This window comes from Calliphora vicina, chromosome 1 (assembly GCF_958450345.1).
Source record: "Calliphora vicina chromosome 1, idCalVici1.1, whole genome shotgun sequence".
Classification (NCBI taxonomy): Eukaryota; Metazoa; Arthropoda; class Insecta; order Diptera; family Calliphoridae; genus Calliphora; species Calliphora vicina.
In genome coordinates, this window is record NC_088780.1 from 4598342 (window position 1) to 4623159 (window position 24818).

Genomic DNA, 24818 nt, shown 5'->3' on the forward strand with positions numbered 1-24818 from the left:
CCAAATTTTGTTACGATCGGTCCATAATTAGTCATAGCTCCCATATAGACCAGCTTCCGAAAATCACTTTTACGTGCATAAATCTCTTAAAAATGTTGGTATACACACAAAATTCAACATAGTTAACATTAATATAGACAGAAATCGCTCGACCTAATTTCATGGTGATCGGTCCATAATTGGTCATAGCTCACATATAAGGCCCACTTCCGAAAATCACTCAAAAATATAAATTATTGATATTTTAAAAGAAAATTGTTTTTTTACTTGCTCTTTTACTTAGTGTAGTGTATTATACAAAGTTGGTAACATAATAATTTTCCCCATAACGACCATTTAAAGATATTAATATGAAGGATTTGTTGAAATTTCACCCGAATTGTGACCTACATTGACAAAATAAGTTCCTAAGTACTTATCGGTAATTCCTATGTTTAGCCGAAAACCGGGTGAAGAGGGAAAAGGTTGGATTAATTGAAAGAGATGTTCAATATCTCTGAGCGGAAACAAAATCCTTTAGATTTTGTTACTCAGAACAATTTAACAAACAATATGAAAAGAAAAGGAATGAATAAATCAAAAGGATTAGAAGTTTTATTTATTTATTTGTAAGATGGATTCTTACCAATAATGAGCTGTAGGAGTAAGAAGTACACAGTTGTAAGTTTGATTGGTATCTAGCCGAAAAGAAGTATTTACGACTCTTGACGTTTAATTTAGAACTTAATAACAAGTGGAAGTGTTCTGCATTAATATATATTGAGGGAAAATAGGAATTGCAGGGAAATCGCTAAGTGTTGTTTTTGACATTAACACCCTATAAATTTAGTTAAAATACGAAGAATCTTGAAAACAAGTAAGAGAGCTATATTCGACTGTGCCGAATCTTATATATCCTTCAGCAAATTATAATTCAAAATAAAAATTTTAAATATTTTTAGGTAAACAAAATTTACTTTTTTACCATAGTTGGTTTTTTATTGTTTTGGAAAAAAAAATTTTTCGAATTGCATTTTTAGTTTTTTAAATTTTTTTTTAATATTTAACGAAAAAAGAACTTTTGGTGTCCAACTTACTATGGTCTTATATACGTCGTTGCAAAGGTCTTTGAAATATCTATCATTAGATATCCATATTGTCCATATTAATGACTTAGTAATCCAGATATATGTAGGTAAAAAATCTAGGTTGTCCTGGTTTTTTCCTTATATCTCAGCCTTTTGTGGACCGAAAAAATGTGTTCCAAATAGTTTACATAGCTATTTATTTCTTCAATCTTTCGAAAAAAAAAATATTAAAAAAAAAAAATAAAAAATTTTTAATATTTTTTTCCGAAATCAAAAACTTTTTTGATTTTTTTTTTCAAAATGGGCCCTTTTTTTCTTAAAATAAAGCTTAGATATTTTCCTTGAGGACCTATTTGGTCGCTTAGTGGGATGCGAGTTCGATATCTATCAAAAAAAATGTTTTGTAACTCAAAACATGGAATTTTTTTTATATTATAACAAAATTCGTATACTTATGTGAGACACTGTACACTGTACGAGAATATTTGAATACGAGATTTAAATATTTTGTTTATAGGCATTTTTTAAAAATTATTTAGAAGATTTTGTTTAAAGATTAGCCTATAATAACACATGTTTTGTGGTTGTTGAATGTTTTTTTTTTCTTAATTTTTTTGGAACACATTTTTAAATCAACTGCGCAATTTTGTTTAATACAATAAAAATAAATGATAAAAAAATATACATTTATAAATATGTACAGATTCTATATAAAAATTTAAAAAAAGCTACTTAATTAAGTTAACTTGTAAATGATAAATTTAACAAATAAGAATAAGTTATAGTCGGCTGTGCTTAGAACTAATTTGTGCAAAATTTTATCAAGATTGCTACTTAATCAACATATTTATGATTGCTCAACCAGTGTTCCGGAGGGACATTTGTACGGTGGCTAGGTGAAATCATGGACCGATATTGCCAAACAGTTTCAGCCAGCTAGTTCCTTTTGTTTTCAACTGACAGACAGACGGACGGACATAGCTAGATCATGTGGGTCCGCTACAAATATTTTGATGTGTTACAAACGGAATGACAAACTCAATATACCCCCATCTTTTTTAATGTTGGTTATAAACAAGTAATTGTCTATTTTAAATTTGTAATGCTAAAATTTAAAAAAAATGCAAACTTAGTTTTAATTGAAATAGAAGGTCGGTCCCATTTGTTAGGCCTAGGTTTGTGTAACTTTTATTTATCAAATAAGAAAAATATCTATATGAAACCTTTTAAATTTGTTTGTGTCATTATCATTGAAATTAAAAACAAATACTATATTATATTAAATATATGTACTACATAAAGCAAACATTTATATGGTTGTGTATTTATTTTGAAGACAATAAATACACAAATTTTCAAGAGCACTGTCAAGGTTAAAACACATACGAAATTTATTTATTGTAGTACATATGTATACAAACATATTTCATAAAAATTGATAGCAAAAATCTTTTCTTTTTTTTAATAAATTAAAATTTTTTAAAAAGTCTCTTATAATGTCAATGAATTTTGTTGCAGAAACCATAGAGAATAGACATAGAGCGGAAACTCTGCTGTCAAAGACCTAACTCAGTTGTCAGAAACCTAAGTGGTGAGTGAGAATGTATTAGTAGAAAAACTATGTGAAACAAAAACATCACTCGTATATGTGATTATTTTGAGTAATTTTTTTTGTTTGAGTTTTATTCTAGTTTCCGCTCTATGTATCTCTATGGCAGAAACTGCATTGAGTAGAAAATGGAATTTGATTTTGAATATGTTTTTAACAAATAACACAGAATTATTTGTTAAAATTTTTGTTAATTGCTTTGAAATAGATAAGAAATTTTAACATTGTTCACAATTTATTTTGTTAAGTTATACCTACCTTTGATCATTTCACAAATATTTAATTTTTACAAATTAAACTCTGTTTGTTTGACAATTAGGGTCTCAATTTTCTTTTGATAAAATTTCGAATATTGTAATTTCGTGTATATTTATTGGCACGTGTTTATATTACTACAAAATTTGTGCAAATTTCTATGTAAACCTATAAATGCCACATGTATGTATATAATACTAAGTATGTATTTGTTATTCAAATATTCTTGTTTGACCCCCCTTAAATAGTCTAATTTGGTAGATAACAAATCAACTAGACACCACGTGTCTTCTACCCACCAGCTCTAATTTTCTCTTTCCAACACAAAACATCCGAATCAATCAATGCTTGAGTCAAATGAAATATTTTACATAAATATTCATACGATGAGTATGACCAAGAGACAAGTAAACAAATAATTCAGATTTATTTATGTAGTATAAATAAGTAAACCCAGCGGCGAAAAAACTGCTAGGGCTTCACTTTGTAGGCCTTATAAATTATCTGTTTACAGATTCTATAAGATTCCACTCTGGCTTTTTGTAGAAGATTCTCTAGAAGGAATTTGCTTCTCCTTCTAAAAAAATGTCAAACCTTTATATTGCATTGCAAAATAAGATCTGAAAAAACTTTATTTAAATTTCAAACATGATTGTTTTTCCAATTATAACTTGAGTGGCAAAGGCAGGCGCGGATCAAGGTCAACCATTTGGGGGGGGGGAATTAAATTTTGTTCCACGTTTTTATTTTTGTCCTTTTTTATATGAAAACTTTTCGGTTTTGGGAGGGCAAAATTCCCATTTCCCCCACTCTGATTCCGCGCTTGGGCACGGGTATATATAAGTTTGTCATTCCCTTTGTAATTTCTAAATTTTTCATTTGCGACTCCAAAAAGTATATACATTCTGGATCGTTATAGATAGCAAGGTCGATATAGCCATGTCCGTCTGACCGTCTGTATGTTGAAATCAACTGTCCGTAGCCCCCAAATAACTCACATGTTGGTTCGGTTGCTATTTAAAATCGACAAAATCGGCCCACAAATGGCTGAGATATGAAGATAAAACCGATTTTTGGCCTATTTTTGATATATATCTGGATTACAAAGTCATTAATATAGACAATATGGATATCTAATGATAGATATTTCAAAGTCCACTGCAAGGATGTATATAAGGCTATAGTAATTTGGCCCTACAATGGGTCAAAATCAAAAAAAAAATTTAAACTGAATTTTTTTTCATCCAAAAAAATTCAGAATTTTTGTCATAAATTCTTTTTCCAAAAAAAAAATTTTGAAAAAAAAAATAATAATTTTGTTTAAATAAGAATATTTAAAAATATTGTAAGTTGGACCTACAATGGATCAAAATCGGAACAAAATATTTTTTAACCCGATTTTTTTTAACAAAAAAATTTTTTGTCGTAAATTTTTTTCAATAATAAATTTGAAAAAAAATTGGAAAAAATTTTGAAAAAATATTTTTGGAAAATAATTTTTGAAAATAATTTTTTTTTTTTGAAAAATATTTATGACAAACAACTTACAACGCTACGGCTGCGATTGTTAATTGGACAATTGTTAGTTAATAAAAATATTTTCTTAATAATCCTTTTTAGTGGCTTGCTTTAGCACACCTTTTAACAGAAGTTCCTTTCTAGACATTCTATGGGACATAACGCGACAGGTCTCCTTACAGACCTTCAAGGAAAGAACTTCTAATAAACCTTCTATCGGTCCTCTAACAGAATTACCCGCTGTGTCAAATGGAAACGATTTTGCACTGCTGCTGGATGTCCTTGTGTCTGCAAAATAAGGCCCTTATGTAGGCCTATTTACTGCATCATGTACAATATTTGTATATGTATATTGTATTGTACATACTAATGTGTATGTATACACATTAGTAAGTATATATTTAAGCAACAGCTACAGTATATGGAAAATATTATTTTATATAAAAAGTATTATTTATTTGTCTATTATTACGAAAGTACAAAACATGATAAACAACCCTAGCTAAATAATGGCAGAGTCTTAAAATATGACCATTCGTTGGTACAAAATTCAACATTTTCTAAGCATTAATGTTAAATAACTAAGTGATAGTAAATGACAGATATGTACCCTTCAAAAGGACATATAAATTATTAAAAACAAAAATCGCATTCAAAAGCTATGCCATCTATTGTAAATCCCGCATTTTTAAGTAATACACCCAATATTTTTCTAATTTAAAATTATTTATGTTACGATTAATTTTCGATTATTTCGGTAACTGTATTTTAGCGGTAACAGTAATTTATGGTTATTTCAGTAACGGTAATCGAGCCGAATAAGTGACTAGCGGTAACGAGCCAATCTTGAAATAAATTTAAATTTTTCGATTTTCAGCAACAAATAAAATTTAAACAAATAAAATTTAAATGGACATAAATGGTTAACAGCATGATTAAATGTGATTACCGCTGAGCTACAGTTTTCCTAAAACACCCTTTCATCTCGACTTCCGTTACCGAAAAAACAGCAATTACCTTTAATATTACCGAAATAATCAAAAATTTCGTTATTCTATAAATAAAAATAGAAATCTTTCATTTCATAATTGAGTCTATAAAAGTTAAAATCTAATAAAATATATCAGCTTTTTCAACTTATTTTTATACCCTTCACCTTCGTGAGAAGGTTATATATAAGTTTGTTATTCCTTTTGTAATTTCCACAATATACTTTTCCGACCCTATAAAGTATATATATTCTCGATCCTTATAGATAGCGGACCGTCTGACCGTCTGCCTGTCTGTTGAAATCAACTTTCCGAAGCCCCCAAATAACTTAGATACACGATCCATACATCAATATCTCCAGAATTCTTCCGGCTCGGTTGCTATTTAAAATCGAGAAAATCGGTCCACAAATGGCTGAGATATAAGGAAAAAACCAGGACAACCTCGATTTTTTACCTAAGTTTGACCTATATCTGGATTACTAAGTCATAAATATTGACAATATGGATATCTAATGATAGATATTTCAAAGACCTTTGCAACGACGTATATAATGCCATAGTAAGTTGGACCTACAGTGGGTCAAAATCGGAAAAAAAAATAATTTTTTCCAAAAAATGAGAAAAACAACTTTAGAAAAAAATAAATTTTGTTTACCTAGAAATATTTAAAATTTTTATTTTGAAGTATAATTTGGTGAAGTGTATATAAGATTCGGCACAGCCGAATATAGCTCTCTTAGTTGTTTTTAATTGTATTTATGACTGAACTCAATTTGAAATGATCGTTATCATTAAAATATCGTTACTGAAATCAAAGCAAAAACCGTTACAGACATAAGCCAAAATAACTTTACCGCTAAAATACCGTTACCGAAATGATACAAATTAAAGTTTTGAACGGGTAGCCATGTAAGTCGGTATCGTTATGCAATAAGGTTTTATTTAATTTTAAATCAGAGACCGAAAATAACGGGTTCACTTTCATTTCAATGGTAAATTCTCATTCGCAGCCATTTAAAAGTAATTTTTTGTGATATATCACTGAAAGAGTGATTTATTTTAGGTTTGGGGTTGAGAGAAACAGAAAAGAAACAAACACAAATAATCTGAATGAGTGATTTAAAATTTATTTTTTTCGTAAAGGTCAGCTTGTGACTTTTATTTGCGAACATGAAAAATAAATCGCAAAAATGCATTTGATGCAAATCAACGCTTAAATATATAAAATTTATCAAATGATTAATAACAATTTAAAAAAAAATGTCATTTCTGTTACTCATTACTTCATACTTATCATATTATTTCCATAATTTATTAAAAATTGCTAACAATACGTTATTGTATGTAAATAAAAGAGAAAGTAACAGTTATTAAGAACAAGAACAAATGAATTGTTTATCTCATACCAAACCATTAAAAAACAACAAAAACATTTAAATAAAAATCATTTTTTAACTGTTATTTTCAGTGATTTATTTTTATCACAAAAATATAAATCACAATTTGGGGTTTTTGGTATATGGACGAGTTATTTTCGATCTCTGTTTTAAATCAAACCCGAGAAGATCGGTTGATAAGTTACTATAACTTACATATGAGACCTACTCCCTTGTAGCTCTTAAAAATGTCATTAAATATTGCTGTTGACATAAAATGTAGAACAAATAAGTGGCATGATAAGGTTGCTTTACCACTTGAGGAAGAGAAAAAAGTCGTTTGTCAGTTGAAAATGATAACAACTGCTATGTTTACATACAAATGGCTGACCGAAACCGCGGTTTTAAAATTCATTGGTATTTTGGAAACTATAGATTAGACATCCTAGACATTTATTGTAACCCCGATAAACATTTTTGCTGGAAATCAAGTTTAAAGCAAGTGTAATTCAAGCCTTGAATTATTGCCAAGCAATTGTATTACAGTAGCATTACACTTTATTTCAATAGCATTCTCCAGTTAAAAGGAAACATAAATGTCCTTATGTTTTTTGTTTGAAAAATATTTAATTTTTTCAAATATTTTTCAAGTTTAAAGCTTAATTAGATTTGCATTCCAGTCAAATTTCAACAAAATGTTCAATTGCTTGAATTTTTGGGGCTTTGGTGCTTACTGGGATATAACATAGCCATACTTTTATCTTACTTATTTCAATTCGATTATTTAGAATAGTATTTTTGGTTTTGCGGCTACATTGGACTTTATGTGTCCTCTGGCAGTTAGGGTGTTTGTCTGTCAGTCTAAATTTCTGTCTGTTTGAATATAGTAAATTTTGTTTGCTAGTCTGTCTTTCAGTCTAAACAATTTCTTTATCAACATTTTCCAATCTAAAAGAAATATGTAGTGGAGGGTGTGTGAAGTTCGTTCCAGATAAATGAAAACACTCTTACTATCTTGTCATTTGTTGCTATTGTTTGCAAGTCACAGTTTTTTTTTATTATATTAATACAATTTAAGTATATATGTATACATACAAATGTATCTACATACATATTTACTTACATATGTATCTATGTATATAAGTTTGTCTGTACATTTATTTATAAAGAAACGTTGCGTGTTTATTGTATATTTTTTCACTAAATATATACAACCAACGTAAACGAACAGACTTTTATACTCCATACAAAAAATTTATATATTTTTTTTTTATTTTGATATCAACATACACACAAATGCATACATTTCAAGACTTGGCCTCAATGTAGATAATTTATTATCTATACATTCATGCATACGCACACACAGATACAAAATAGTGTGGTAAACAATAAACAGAAAGTATTTTATTATTATTTTTATTATTATTTTAATAATTTGTTTTCTTTTTTTCGAAATTACGATTTGTTTTTTAAACTAAATTAAGATTATTTTATTTAATAAACAAATATTTGTTCTAATTTATTTATTTTTAATTTTTTTTAGTTGTATTACGTTTTAATAAATAGAAAATATTTAAACTAATGACAGCAATATTTACTCCAGGGGATCTGTGTAAATAGCCCTTTGGGGAAAGGTAACTAACACAAAATTTGTCACGTGACTAATTCTAGTTCTAACACTTTATATAAAGGGTACCTTTTCATTGATAAATTGTCAACTTATTGCAATAATTGCACTTGTGAAGTGATATATTTCTTTTCATACATATGTCACGGGACTAGTTTGTTTAAAATCATTATCTCAAATTTCTCACATGAATTTTTTGATTTCTTTTTGAAAATTTGAACAAATTTAATAAATTAATTAATCTATTCATTCTTACTACATTGAAGAGGTTTTTAAAATTTGAAAATAGACGAAAATTTCCCATTAAATTTTTTTGAAATCAACTTTCCGTAGCTCCCAAATAACTTACATACATGATTTATACATCAACATATCGGGAATCGGCCCACAAATGGCTAAGATTTATGGAAAAAAACCGAGACAACCTCGATTTTTGGCCTTTTTTTATCTATATCTGGATTACTAAGTCATTAATATAGACAATATGGATATCTAATGATAGATATAGAAATAGAGATTTCAAAGTCCTATGCAACGATGTTTATAAGCCTATATATAGTAAGTTGGGCCTACAATGGGTCAAAATCGGGAAAAATATTTTGTTAACCCGAATGTTTTTTTCATTAAAACAATTATTTTGTTATAAATTCTTTTTCCAAAAAAAAATTTGAAAAAATTTAAAAACAAATTTGAAAAAAAAAATTAAAACAATTTTTAAATTTTGTTTATCTAAATATTTAAAAAAAAAAAATTTTAAAGTATATTTTGGCTCTCCTACTTGTTTATTTAAAAAAAAAGTGCAATATTTTTGAAGGACGGAGTTTTAAAGTGGCATGTTTTTGAATCTAATTAAAATATTGACTTGCAATTTGACATCGGATGGAAAAAAATGGAACTTGTTTAAAAATGTCGAAGGTACCCTACTTTGAGCCCCCATAGCGCAGCCCCTGGTGCATTTGTAGGGTCCATTTTTATAACTTAAACTCGAATACTCCTTGGAAATTTTCTACGTAGTCCCACCACCAGCTGCTTATTTACATTTGGGTTAGTTTGTTTGACATGTGATAAAGAAAAGGTAGACATATTTGGTCAATTCACAAGGTCTCTTATCAGTCATATTGTCATAATGTCCTAATATATCACAACTCGGCGGCTCCCCTTAACCGACTCTTAGGCATTCGGAGCAAGTCTCTGCTGGTTGGTTACGATAACACAATAAACATAGCATACAGAGTAGTATTATTTTAGGACATTTTTTGCTTGAAAAGCATTAAAAACCATTCTGAATTATATGACATGATAATAGACCTTGTGAATTGAGCAATTATATCAACAAATAGGAAATTGTCTTCACTTTTCATAATGTTACGAATAAATAGTTGTTATATTTAAATAAATTAAGATATTATCTTCAACAAATAAAGTGTCGGAAATTTTGAGGTTATAAAATGGACTTAAAAGCACAGTTCTTTTAAAAAAAAATCAGTTTTGTTGACACTAATGTAATTAGAATTATAGAAATTATGCCCGTAACTTAAACAAATAGATAACTACGGTGTAAAATACCCAGCAGATAAATTTACCTAAATGGTAACTTGGCATTAATTTCAAATCAATATCAAATATTTTTACTCCATATCTAAGTATCTAAGCACTGATTAATAATGGAATATAAACCAGCAAATGTCCACCTCTATCTCGACGTCAGACGGGCGATTCTTTCACAAAATTTTTAACCAAAAATCGCTTCCCTTATCTCTTAATTGCAGCTTCAAATTTCATCTATCTAAGCATCAGCTGTGTGTGGCTTGTTCACGAAAAACCCGGCCTTTCAAATGGCTCCAGAGAAAATAGTCCAACGGCGTTCATTCACAAGAGCATGGCTGCCAATTGGCATTCACAAATCAAGAAATTACGAGACCTGGAAATTTCTCATGCAGCAACTGAAAAAATTCCCAAGTTTTTGCTAAATAAATGTCAAAAGGACAGTAGTTAAAATCTTGACATTTCATTATTTAATAGCCAATTTACTTTTACACCTCAATTTTGTGCATTCTTTATTTCAAAGTTAGATGTTTCAAACCTTTCACTACAAACTTCACTGCAAAAATTTCAATTGACTTCCTTCAGAAACACGAACCTATTAAAATAATTTGTCAAGTAGCTTATTCGGTAACCAGTATTATGCCTTAATGATTAGTTTTGGGACAAGCATCAAACATTTTTGGCTTTATTGTGATTATTAAATTCGCGAACAAAACAAAGTTGTAAATGTAAAATTATATTCGCTAGAATTAATACCATTCACAAACGAATTGAAAACGAATATTCTTCTTATTTTGATATCAAATTAATTATTGAGGATTTGAAGTTCCTGTCAAAAATTATATGATAATTTAAAAAAATCTTTAAAGGTTTTCAGCTATTTTTAGATGTATTACTAGTTCAATAATTGTTTGTCTAAGTACTTAAAAATATATTTTTTCGATAGCTGTTATTAGTTAACAAATATAAAATAACTCTTGGTACTTTTATTTTTTCTTTATCAGTTGTTATATTTTGTTTTTAATAATTTTTGGGTATTTCCTAATACGAACTACTCTAACAAATAAATTGTTGAGTGTAAATATTATCTAAATGAATGTTTTTTTTTTTAATTTTTTTTATGTTTTCAAATTGGTATTTCCTACAAGCTATATTTTTAAATGAACAATAAAATTTAAACAAAAATATATTTATGAAACATTCATGCACACAGCCACACACACACACACAAATAGTTTTGAATGTAGGCAAACCATCTTCCGCATTTTGTGGCTGGCTAATGAGTGTTTGACGCGAAATGAGTTAGTTAATGCCACCTACACCATTTACAATATTATGTATTATAATCTGCTATTATGTAAATATCGGAACAATCGAGATTACATTATCCCAAAAATGTTTAATAACTGAAAAGGGTAAAATTTTTCTTTAATTTATTTAAAAATCGAAAAGTCAACTTTTCTAAATTAGCAAAAGTCGAAAGGTCCTATTTTAAATTGTTAAACTTTTACACGCATACTAATATTGTTCATAAATTATTTGGGGTCTTTGAAAATATGATTTAAATGAACTGATGGATATTGCAAGTTTCCAAGTGAGAGATCACCTGGGATCACCATATTCTAAGACTGGTCAAAAGTAAATAATTCATTAATTTAAGTATTTAAATTTTTGTTGTTTTTCTTTAATAATTTGTTTAGCTGGAAATGGTGTAAATAGTGTAGTAATTCGCATAAATATTATTGTACATAAAAGTATGTACATATTTCCTAGTATTTACTTTATTTAATATTTCTATATTTTATCTAGATATGCACACATATATAACTGAAAAAAGAGGGATCGTTAGCTATATAAGTAACATTGAACACAATTAAGAAGACATCCCATTTAATCAAGATCATTTAAGATATGAAGAACTAAATAAACAAATATAATCCCCCCCCCTAAATTCTTTTCCGATCGAATGGTTTGTTTGAACTATATTATGATTGTGCTTCATATAAAAATACGGTCATATAATTTGGTGGGATTCGAACCCGCAACCCTCAGATTGATAGTCCAGCGCAATATCGTCTAGTCTAGTCTCGACAGCAATCAATTATGGTCACCACAATAATATTGTTACGTTATTACCTTTGAAAAAAAAAACAGTAGTTTATTTCCTTTAAATAAACCGTATTCTTTTGATTGCAAATAAAAGCAGTTTAGTAGTTTAAAATAGTAGCAACTCTTTATTTATTCAAATTTACACACTTTATAATGTACAATAATACACTATGTTAATTCTAACAGCGCCTATGATGAACTGACAGAATGCAATTTTCTGTTATTATTTATATACACATTGCCATCTTCTAGTAGTTTCATGAATTATCTATCTAAGGGAAAAAACTAAAATATTCTATTTCTATAGCTTTTTTTAGCAGCCATGTTAATGTAAGCTGATTTAACAGTTAAGGTTATAATACTTTCAAACAATGTTAATAACAGCGTATTATCAGAGTGTTTATAAATATTCTGAATGTTGCAAGCAGACCGTTAAATTCAAATCGTTACTGCAAATTCGTAACAATATTTCGTCTTTGTGTGTAGAATTAATTATATCCAGGCAAGTTTTTCAAGCAAAAAAGACGATCTAGCTTTATTCGTCGGTTGTCTGTCTTAAAAGTAAAAAAAAAATAATTTTTGTCAAGAATAAAAAAGAAAGTTTTTTTTACAAAATTTAAATTTTTTGTGAGAAATAAAAATAATTTAAAGTAATAACCAGGGAAACCAATTATGCAAATGCATGTTTTTCCTGGTGAGTCTAATGGGCACATGGATAAGATATTTACACGTTTCAGAACTATTTAAGAATTTTGGCATCGATTTGTTAGAGCATATTTTTGCATATTTTACCCATAAATGCATATTTTTGCATATATTGGTTTTAAGAGCATATTTATATCATATATTAGAGCATATTTTAATGTTTAATAGCATATTTTTAAACTCAATTATTTCAAAATGGCAAACAAATTATGCACTATTTAAAAGCTGTAAACAATCATAAAAAAACCAACCCCAGCTAAATTTTGTTGTTATGCACTTAAGTTATTTTCGCGGTCATGGCATGATATGTTCATCCAAAAAAAAAAAAACTATAAATAATTTTAGCACAACTTATCAGAATTTCTTTTATTGTATTTTTCTAATCTTTTGTAACAAAACGTGTTTTTTAAAAATAAAACAAAATCTTAACAAAAAAAATACAAAAACCGCGTGTTGCTGAAACCATAATTTTTGTTAAAGATTCCCCTTTAGCATAAAACAATTTATAATGAAACATCTACAACTGTCTATCTGTCTGTCTGTATAGTTTGTGTTTTTTTTTTTTTAATTACATAGAAACTGGTTAAAATAAAACAAACGAAATAATCAAATAAAACAATGAAATCGTTGTTTAGTATTTGGCACGGGCTTATAAATACACTCACAAAAAAAAAATTGCTTTAAACAATAGAAAACATGTCAAAGTTACTTGCTGTATTTCATTATTGACAAATAGTGGCTGTTAGGCTGCTTTTCTCGTTGGCAACACATTTTTATACACACAAAAATATTAACAAATTTGAAACGTATAAAAAAAAACTGTTGGTCTTCGAAGACCTTCATAGATAATCAACAAAATAAAAGACTTATTTGATGATTAATATATATTTCTTAATAAAATATTACAAAATTTTAAAATAAAGCCCATTTTTTGTTTCTAATCAGTGTGGTGAGAAATGTGTAATTCAAAATTCTGTAATTGTTTGTTTGTTTGTTTATTTACTCCATGTTGGATTAACTTTGTTTGTAACGGTTTAATTTCTGTAAACAGAAATTAAAGAGCATGAGAAAATCTCAGTTTCGTGAGAACATTCTTTCTTCTCCTCCATTTTAAAACCTACCGTGCGCATACTTAATAAACAACTGTGTACATGATAATCATACGCCCTGTAATCCTTTGTCAAGTTAAAATTGTGTAATTTAGGCTATTCACAAGTGAGAACGTTTGCAAAATGTGATAAAAAATTTGAAGCTTCTAAACTAATTTTTGTTTACCATTTTAACATAAGTTCACTTACCTTTTTTACCCGTGAACAGTAAAAATTAATTTTATCTCTGGCTCTTTGTTTTTAGAAAAACATATTAGCTGCTTTTGCTGGTTATGTTGAAGTTTTCAAACATAAATTCAATCTCTTTTTTAAACCATTTGGGGGATTGGGGGGGATTAAAATAAGTTTAAATGAAAATGAAAAACCAAAAATTTGAATTTCTTTCTTTTTTTTTAAATGAAAATTTTCATTTTTTCTTTATTTTAAGAAATTAAAATAAATAAATAAAATAAATTAGACAAGGGATAAATAAAGTAAAAGGATTTTTTGGGGATTTTTTTTGCTGTTTTCAAAGTATTTGTTTTAATTTGGGCGGATACATCAATCTTTATTTAAAAACCTTTTTTGCTTTTTTCATGTGTTTGTTATATTTTACGCTCTCTTTACAATTTTGGATTTCAAAAGCAATTAGTTTTGTTTTTGGTTTGAATTGTGTGTTTATTTTTCACACCTTTAGAAAGGAAGGGGGTTTTATAGTTTTTTTCAAAGGTGGGTCTCTTTGTTTTTTAGGATTCTTCTTGTTTTTTTTTTGTTTTATTCATTTAATTTTAAGATTATACAATAATATATTTTATAATTTATAATTTTTGTTTTTGGTTTTTGGTACTTTGTTGTTGTCTTTTTATTATTTGTTTAAAAATACTTAAGGCATTTTATATGTAACTTGATTTTCGTTATTTATTTCATTCATTTCACTTATGTTGTAGTTAATGTTTTTTTAGGAAAGACTTAAGAAGGAATTTTTGAGTTGTTAAGTTATTTATAAATGTTTTTTTAATATTATTTATTTTCTTTAATTTTTATAAGAGTTTTGTTAATTTAAAATTCAAAAAAAAAACAGCAAAGCTGTTTATTACAATATTTAGATGTTCGTTTTATATGTATTTGAAATTTGAAATCTCTGTTATTTTCTTTATGCAGGGATAGATGATGTATTTGAGTTTTGAAATTACAATAAAGACGCAAATTTTGAAATGCATAGAATTTGTTCAAACATGTTTCATGAATGTTTTAGTTTAACTTTAAGAAAATACTTTGGAAAAGACTGAAACTTGTGTCAGCTCTTAAATTAATTAATATGCCAACAGAACAATACCCTCACAATACCCTCAAGGGGTTGTGAAAGAATTTTGGTCCAAAAATAGTCTAACAAAAGTCCTTAATAGTCCATATTGTAATCAATTTCTTGTATATTTTGTATATTTGTTTTTGGGGATAATAAGTTTTGTGTTTTTTTGTGATTTATTCATGTTAAAATGTTGTTACAAATTATTTGTTTTGTTTTTTTCTGTTATTATTATTATCATAATTATTAATTTTATTATTACATATTCTCATATTGCTGTTTAGTTGTTGTTTTGTTTTGTATCTTAGTTATAATTTTGTTCATAAATGCATTTATAAGATTTGTGGGTGTTTTGTTGTGGTTTAAAGTTTTTGAGAGCGAAATGATGGACATTTGTTCGGTTTTTCTTTTTTTGAATAGCTCCTCAGGTTCTTGGACTTTTGAGCTTAATATTGTTTTAATATACTTAAAATTAAATGGTATAAAATCTTTGTTTTGTGTGTGAGTAATTGATGATAGTTTTTGTTTTTAAATTTTCCATTATTTTAGTATTTAGTTTTAGATTTTTTTTTACTTAATTTGATTTCATCACATTAATAAAAGGTTTTTTTGGATTTAAGGTATGATATTTTTCCCATTAGACTTTGTGTATGTATATATATATAATATTTTTGTTGAAATTCTTATCATTTTTTTTTTTTTGGTTTTTGTAATAATTTTTTTATTTTTTTGAAAAAATAAAAAAAATATAAAATCTTTTTTAATTTTTCTTATTTTGTTTTGTCTTCTCATTTTAAATTAAATATTTATTTTGTTTTTTTCATTTTGTATGAAATCCAATGGTTATATTTATGTTTTGTTTTTTTTTATTATTATAAGTATTTATAAGAGATTGATTATAACTTTTTGTTGGTATTTATAGTAATTTTTGTTGTTTAAAATTAAGTTTTTGGTTTTTTGTTTGTTAATTAATTTTAATTTATAATGGCACACCAAACGCACGCAATTCGTTTTAATTCATTGTATATAAAGTTAGATTTAACACCATGAGTTTAATTTATTCAATTGTTTTGTTTTTATTTTTATTATTATATATTATATAGTTTAATTCTGTTTACATATTTTCTTTTTTTTTTGGTATTTTTAAGATTATTATAATTAAAAAGTAAATACAATATTAAAAAAGTAGTAATTAATGCAAAATTGTTTAATGTTAGAGAAATTCTAAACCAAATTCTTTATTTGTATCGAAAAGCCGTATGCACATTTGTAAAAGCTTTTCTTAAGCTAGAAGAATTTTGTTGCAGGAACCAAATATAATTTTCACTTTGCTTTAAGTTACAAAGTAAAACCTATTTGTTTTTGAAATTGTTTAGTTTAATTTTATTTAATTAAATTCACTTAAGATTCATTTCTTGTTTTGTTTTTTTGTTTTCTTTTTATTATTGTTAATAAAACATTTCTACACTATAAGGCAAACCGTTAAGTAAATCCTACATGATTGATGATTACAAAATTTTATGATTTTTTTTATTATTTATATCAATATATTTTATTTTCTTTTCTTTATTTTTATATTTTTCTTTTAAATTGGAAGGATTTTTTTGTTTTGTTTTTATTTTATTTATTTATGTATTTATTTTTATATTTTTTATTTTTTTGTTAAAGATGTTTCACAACCACATAATTTTATTATTAACAGAAAAACAAATGGCTTTTCAATACCCACGGTATAACAGTTTTTTTAGCCTTAAGTTTACTTTTTGGTTAAATCAAATGTTATCTCAATTGAATACTCCTTTTAAAAGTCTTTGGCCTTATTAAATTTAGTAAATTTTTGGGTATATATTACAGTACATACTTTGTTTATTATGTTTACAAAATGTCGTAGCCATTTTTCATAAACCAACAACAACATTAGACAGTTGGCAATTGTCTGACAATTGCTTTTGCATCACACTCTTTTTCTGTAATGGCGAAATAGAGACAAAATAAAAAAAAACAATGGAGAAAATAAACAGAGACAAATTAATTTTATGTTGATGTTGCCATATTTCAGCTGGTTTGCGTAAGGTCGCCACTAAGTAGAAGTAATAGAAATAATGCAAAGATTTTTAATGGAAAATTAAACAATTATCTCGAGTTGTGATTTTGTAGAGTATGCGGCTAATGAATTTAAAGCAAGATTATGTTAAAGCAAGTTATTGTTTTCTATTAATAAGCAAATTATTAAATAATATTTGAGGGTTTAATCTACAGTCTACAATCTGAATGATAATGATAACTATAAAATTCCCTAAATTATCATGGCTGCCGCAATTTTTTATTTTTAAATTGCTTTGAGTTTTTGCTATTTTTAAATTTGTTTCTTGTTTCGGTTTTTACCGAGAAAAGGCCTAAAACCGTCAATTATTTTTCGAGTTATGTTTTTGAATTATTTTCAGTAGAAAAAGTCAAAAGTTAAGGTAATTTCCAAAAAAAAAAAACAATACAATTTTTATGGAAAAAGCAGACTTAACAGTGAATAACAGATGTTAGATCCAATTTCACTAAAGTCAAATCAATGTCAATTTCTTTAAATTGATGAAGTAGCGTGCTGATGAAGTTTAAATCTTTATTGATCATAAATCCAAATGTTTTATAAATAAGAGATTTTTTTAGTATTTTAACTTATTATTTAAACTACAATATTAGCTTGGGAATATTTTTTAAACATTTTAGACAGAATTGTATTTTGGAAAATAGAACTGAATTCGACTTACAAAATTAGTTTATCTAAAGCTTTAACCAAGTTGACCATTAAACTAAGATAAAAGTGTATTTATTAGTGGTATTCAACACATGATGCATGTTAGATTGCAAAAGCTTACTAATGCAATTTGTTGTCAATGAATGTAAAGTTAGAAACAATGTTTACAAAGCAAATACCTAACAAATATGGCAACATTTTAGCAAAAATTGATTTTTTCTATTTTCTTTCCCTTTCGCTATGATTTTAATTTAGCCATATTGAAAAGAGAAATTTATTGAGAAAAACTATTTTGCAAGACACTGAAATTAACCTTTATTAACAGAAAATAAACCATCGTTTTTAAAAGGTGAAAAGGTAGAAATACATAGACCAGGTTTAAGACTCCGTAACTTTACGACCAAAAATCCTTTCGCATGGAAAGGAGTATCCGCTTTATATTGGAATCTTCATAAACATCTTTGTACAAAATAGCGATATTTTGCCGATTTTAAATGCTTTAAACTTTGTAATCTTATTTTATGTTTTTGTCTAATTTTCAACAAGTCATAGTTTGGAAACCGATAGTTTTTATACCCTTCACCATGAGTATATAAGTTTATCCGTCTGTATTTTGAAATTAAAATTTCCATAGTCCCTGAATAACGTACACACTCGATTCATACCGCTATAGACCCAGTTCGGTTACTATTTAAAATCGAGAAAATCGGCCACGAAATGGCGGAAACATAAGAAAAAAACCAGGACAACCTCGATGTTTGACCTATTTTTTATTTATATATATATTGATTACTAAGTCAATAATATAGACAAAATGGTTATCTAATGATAGATATTTCAAGGACGCCATAGTAAGTCGGACCTATAATGGGTCAAAATCGGGAAAACTATTTTTAGCACAATTTTTTTCACCAAAAACAAATTCTATCTTCAAATTTTTCACTAATAAATTTAAAAAAAATATATAAAAAAAACATTTTTTGATCTAAAAAAATTAAAAAAAAAAAAATTTTTGAATAAAAAAATTATTTTGTTTCCCTAAAATTATTTAAAATTTTTATTTGAAAGTGATTCGGCACAGCCGAATATAGCCCTATTACTTGTTTTTCATTAAAATCGTTGCTATATTAGCAACATTTTTGGCCATTTTGACATGGATTTTGCAATTATTTCACATTTGATTTGAATTATAATAGAATTCAATTCGAAAAGAAAATATTTCAAATTTTTATTCTTTACACATTGTAAGTATTTCAAAAAAAGTTTACTTTGGAATCGATTAAGGTAAACTTAAGGCTTAATTAAACACTTTTTATGAAATTTTTTAAAATTCTGTTAAAAGTTATTTTTTTAAACAATTTTGCATTATTGCTGTTCTAATAATTTGTTTTTTTTTTTTTTTTGTATGTTAAAACTATTGATCCTTTAGATTTAAAGATTTTACAAATTTAAAATTACAACTCTACATTAAATTTTTATTTTTGTTTTGTTTTACTTGATTTTAAAGGAAATTTTACATTTAATACATTTAATTTATATGGTTTTGTTTGTTGTGGTTTTTAATACGTACATTTAAAAATTTTGTTATGTTTAGTGAGAATTTATAATTTGTTTTTGTTTGCTATTATAGTTGTTATTTTTATTTGTTTTTTATTAATAGTAATATATTTATAATTTTAACATAATTTGTACAATCAAGTAATGATTATGGCATTTCTTCTTGTGTGTGTGTTTTTTTTTTTTTTTGGTTTTTAATAATTGAAAACTGTTTTAGGATCACTTGCAATATTTTTGTTTTTAATGAAATTTGTTAACAAAGTAATTCAGTGATCATATTTGTTTGTTGGTTTTCTTTATAATTTTCAATATTTTGTTTGTCAATAAATTTATGTAAATACAAAAATCACAGAGAATTATATGATTATAGTTTTTCTTTCCAAATGTTTTAGATGCAATTCTTTATAATTTTTAGCTTTTTTTTTGTTGTTTATTTTAAGAGGTTTTGTGTCTTTGTTTATAATAAATTTTAAGTTTTTTTTTAACCTTTTGTTAATTATTTTAATCATTTTTGCTAAATTTTGTTTTGTTTTGGGGGGGGAAGGTTAATTTTATTTACTGCACACTTATTAATTTAAAAAAATTAGTATGAAAACAAACATAAACTGAATAATTTTCTAAATTTATTTTAAAAAAACAGACATATTTTAGAGTATCAATTTGTGACATGCCTGTTTGTTTATCTGGGAGAAATAAAAATTGTTATTATCATCATCATTTTTATAAATATTATCTTTGTTTAGAATATTATTTTTAGATTTCAATTTAAACTTTTTTTAAAGTTCTTACAGTTTTTTCATGTTTTATTTTTGTTGGTTTCCCAAAACCCATTTATAAAAATCATTTTCTTTGTTGATTGATTATACTTTTTTTTGTTTTGTTTTTTAAATAATTTTTATTTAATTTTTTTAAATTTACTAGTTTGGTGTCGTCTGTTGTTGGTTGGTTTGTTAGTTAGTTTTCCATGATTTTGGTTCCCTAAAAATTAGCATTGTTGTTAATTTACCAAAGTTTTAATTTAGTTTAATTAATATATTAATGTATATACTAATTTGTTGTTGTTTTAATTATAACTAATACTTATTAGTAAAAACCATTTTTTTTTAAGAAAACTGTTGCAAGAAACTTTATCAAAGTTTTGTTTATAGAATATTTTGTTAATATCAACTGCTTACAAATTTGTTAAATGATTTGTTTAAGAAAAAGTTGTTGGTGGTGGTGAGTTTCATAAATATAAACTGAACTGTCTGCTTTTTATCTGATTTTTTTTTTATCTCATTTACGGAGTTTTCTTTAACCATAACAACAGGACTGTGAGACATTTTCTTTTAGATTTCCGCCATTTTGTTTTTTTTTTTTTTTTTGTTTCAGAACAGTTGTTTGTGTAGCTATATTAAATTATTTAGATTTTTAGATTTTTTTTCGATATTTCTTTATAATGATTCTCATAACACATAGAATAGAAAATGTTTAATAACAATTTTAGTTCATATGGTTTCCATTTACATATTTTAGAGTTAGTAGTAGTAGTAGGTGTTTATAAAAAGATATAGTAGATATTTGATAATTTTTGTTAGAGGAATGCCATTTTATTATTGCTTTATTCTTACCTAAATGATTTTTTACCATTATGACTTGGCTAAAAAGGACAAAATCTGCTCTGTTCTGCAAAGAGAATCTCAATAACGTTTTCATTGTTAAAAACGAATTCACACGAAACCATTCGTTTTACTTTAGAAACACCTAATATTTTCATTTACTAGCTTTTTTGTGAAAATCACTCAATTTTGAAAACGATTCGATTTACAGAACAGGGTCGTTTAATATCAAGATTAATTCAATTAATGACATTACATTTCAATATTATCAAATCATTAGTTTTGCATTAATTTTCTATTTATTTCAGAATTTTGTATTTATTTTTATCTGAATTATAAAGACAACATTAATTTTCCTAAGCAATCGTCTTTTTTAAACATTTAAAAAAAATTTTTAAATAACACAAGATATACATAATTATGCACTTCATTTTGTAAGTATTTTATAATAAATCATAGCTAATAAAATCCGTATATGTATTTCAAAATATTTAAAATAAAATACATTTTTTTTAATTTAATTGTTCATTCTTTTTGGATTTTTTTTCATAATAAAAAAACTTTTTTTAAAAAATTCACTTAAACTTTTACTAAATCCCTCGTAGGCTATTTTTACCTTAGACTTATTAATATAATTTGGCGATTACATAAAATAAATATTGATTTTTATTTAAAAATTAAAATTTTTTTGTATTTTCAATATCTATTTATTTTATGCCGTAAAGACAATCAAACAAACAAAATTCTAATAAAACTTGGGCAATCTGCCAGTATTAAGAATGTTGCCAAACGAAACAAAACAACAACACGAATGTTTTTGCCAGCCAACACTAAGCAAAACAAAAACAAAAAAACAACAACTAAAGTCAACGACTGAGGTAAAACTAAAAATGAAAAACAAAATAAAAAAAAATTAATGAAAATAAAGAAAAGAATTTTACGCGATTACGCTTCTGTTACGTCAAATAAAAAATTTCTTAGAAAATAAAGAAAAACAAATGAAAACAATTTTAACAAAAAAATTCTTACTGTGTTTATGCAAAACAAATAATGTGATGAAAAATTTGTCTATTTTTAAAAAAATCAAAAAAAATACCATCATCCAACGTCTGCCCCCATAAAATTAAGAAATCGAACAAGAGGTAAACAATTTACTTTTTTGGGCATTTTTCAAACAAATTTATATGTTGGCATACACTTAGCAAAATAGTTTGAGCATGAATTTTAAATTTGTTTAAACTTAAATTCCGAGTTCCCAAAACAATTAGATTTGCGCTCCCAAACGACCCGAGCATTATCAACGGCCGAAGATTATCAACACAGCGACAACTGTCTCAACCAAGTCTTTTCCCCAGGAAACATCTCTCGACAACAATAAAACTGTTACAACATTTCAATTTCCTATTTCTGCACTTGATCCATTTTTTATAATAAATATTTCAAATAGTCGCCTTTACAACGAATGATGGTTTACAACCAAAAACTTCGCTTACAACAAATAAATTTGCTCTGGCCTTCAGAGTTTGTTGTAACCAGAATACCACTCGATTTTGGAATAAAGAATTCCTGTCTCAGCAGTTCATTCCCGTCGAAAATGCATTTAGAATTTAGAAAAAGCTGTCTTGGAATGTTTGAAATTTAAAATAATTTTTAGAGTTCAATAAGGAAAAACTTTTCAATTCAAGATGAAAAACACGATTAGTGGAGTCCACAAAATATAAATTGGGCTGCTGAAATATGTTCTAAAATTAAAATCATTTACTATATTATTCGGAAATTCAAAGTACATATAACGTTTGAAAATTTTTAAAACCCGGTTTCGGTCGGACTCTATTTTGTTAGAATTTAAAAGGAATTCATCTACATTAAAATAATGTTTTTTCTAATAAGGATTGATTGATGTTAACAATCGGTAGCGGTCACGTGCTGACGCCAAGAGCGGCACGTCCAAATAATAACACTTCATTAACAAGTACTTTAGTGCAAACGTCAGAATCATTATTTTCAAATCATATTTTGGATGAATGGCTATGTTAGCAAGCACAATTGATGTACATATATTGGACGACGCCAATCCACACGATGTTCACCAGGAGGTTTAGTTTATGGTTTAGAGCGAATTTGGAATCACTCTTCTTCGAAACCCTCATTAGTAAGGCTATCTCAATCAACGAAAAGCGCTACAGAAAAATGACAACCAATTTATAATTGGCCCAAATTGAACGATATGGTCTCGGACGACTTGTGGTTTAGAGCGGAATGCTCTAGCTGTCACTCTGCGAAAGTCACAATGGACATTCTACATAAACGATTAGAGGGTACTACGACCTCTCCTAATTAACCCCTCTAGACTATTCCTGATGGGGTTTCTGGGCTCAATCGACCGATGCCTCCTGTCAATATAAAACAAGTTCAGATTATGTTTTTTGCAGCCATATTCTACAAGTAACACAAAACTTATCACATGACTCGTTCTAAGGTAATGGGACTAGTTCTAACACTTTATTGAAAGCGAACTGTCACTGTAATTTGCAACTTTTTGTCACTGTGAAATCACGGAACTAAACCAAAAGCTCCTATTCTTTTATGGATACTAAAACGCTGATCAAAATATTTGATTATAATTAATTGAATATATTCACCCTTATCGTGGTTGGCGTAAACGTCATATGCCTACGACTGTTTCGTACTAGATTAAAGATAAAATGCAAACTGTTTCTTTAATCTAGTACGAAACTGTCGTAGGCGTATGACGTTTACGCCAACCACGATAAGGGTGATTATTTACCAAATGTGAAACTTCATTGATAAATTGTAAACATTTTTCCACAAGTGGACAAGACAATTGACACAAATTTACGCAGGCACAGGTCTATTTTCCTGGTATAGAGCAACAATATCTGATATACATATTCATGTTAGTAAATTATTTGGATGCTTCGGAAAGTTATTTTCCACAGCTGGACGATCAGTCCGACATCTCTATCTATAAGCCTCCAGAAAAGGTCAGTGAAATTTGACACACACGTTACGGAATTAAAGATATGTATTGCAATGATGGACATAGTCAAATGTCGATGTTCTGAATAAGGTGCAAAAACTCACCTTAAGATGTAAGAGGTCAAAGGTCATAAAATATCTCACTTTTCATGGGTTCTTGAAGCAATATTCTAAATTTTTTCCCACAAAATTTTTCGAATTACATATTTAGTTTTCGTTATGTGTTTTTTAACCTCAGTATATTCAATATCAAGTGTTTGTGATTAAATTATCGTGAGAGTATGTAATTATTGATCTAATGTAAGGAAATTTGATACTCAAAAACTAATTCCGTTTTTAGATATTATTGGCTTGGAAAATAAAGTTTCGTAAAGCTGAAACAAAAAATTACCGCATACGATATCGAGTAAAACTGATCGTAATTCACCCCTATCGGCAATAACATGTGAAATTTTGTTCCCATGAAATATCCATTTCCCTCGAAGGGAAAATTGCTATCGGGAATATCACGATGAACTTTACATTCACAATAGTTGATTTTGTTCGTTACAGCTGTTTATTGTTTACAAAATTCCATCTACAAATTTGACAAGTGGAATTTTTTCAGGTGAACAAAGTTGATGTACGAAAAAATGAAAATATTTCATGTGAAATATTGATTCTTGATAGGGGTGATTTCATCTGATTTGAGATATGTCATTCGATATCGAGCAA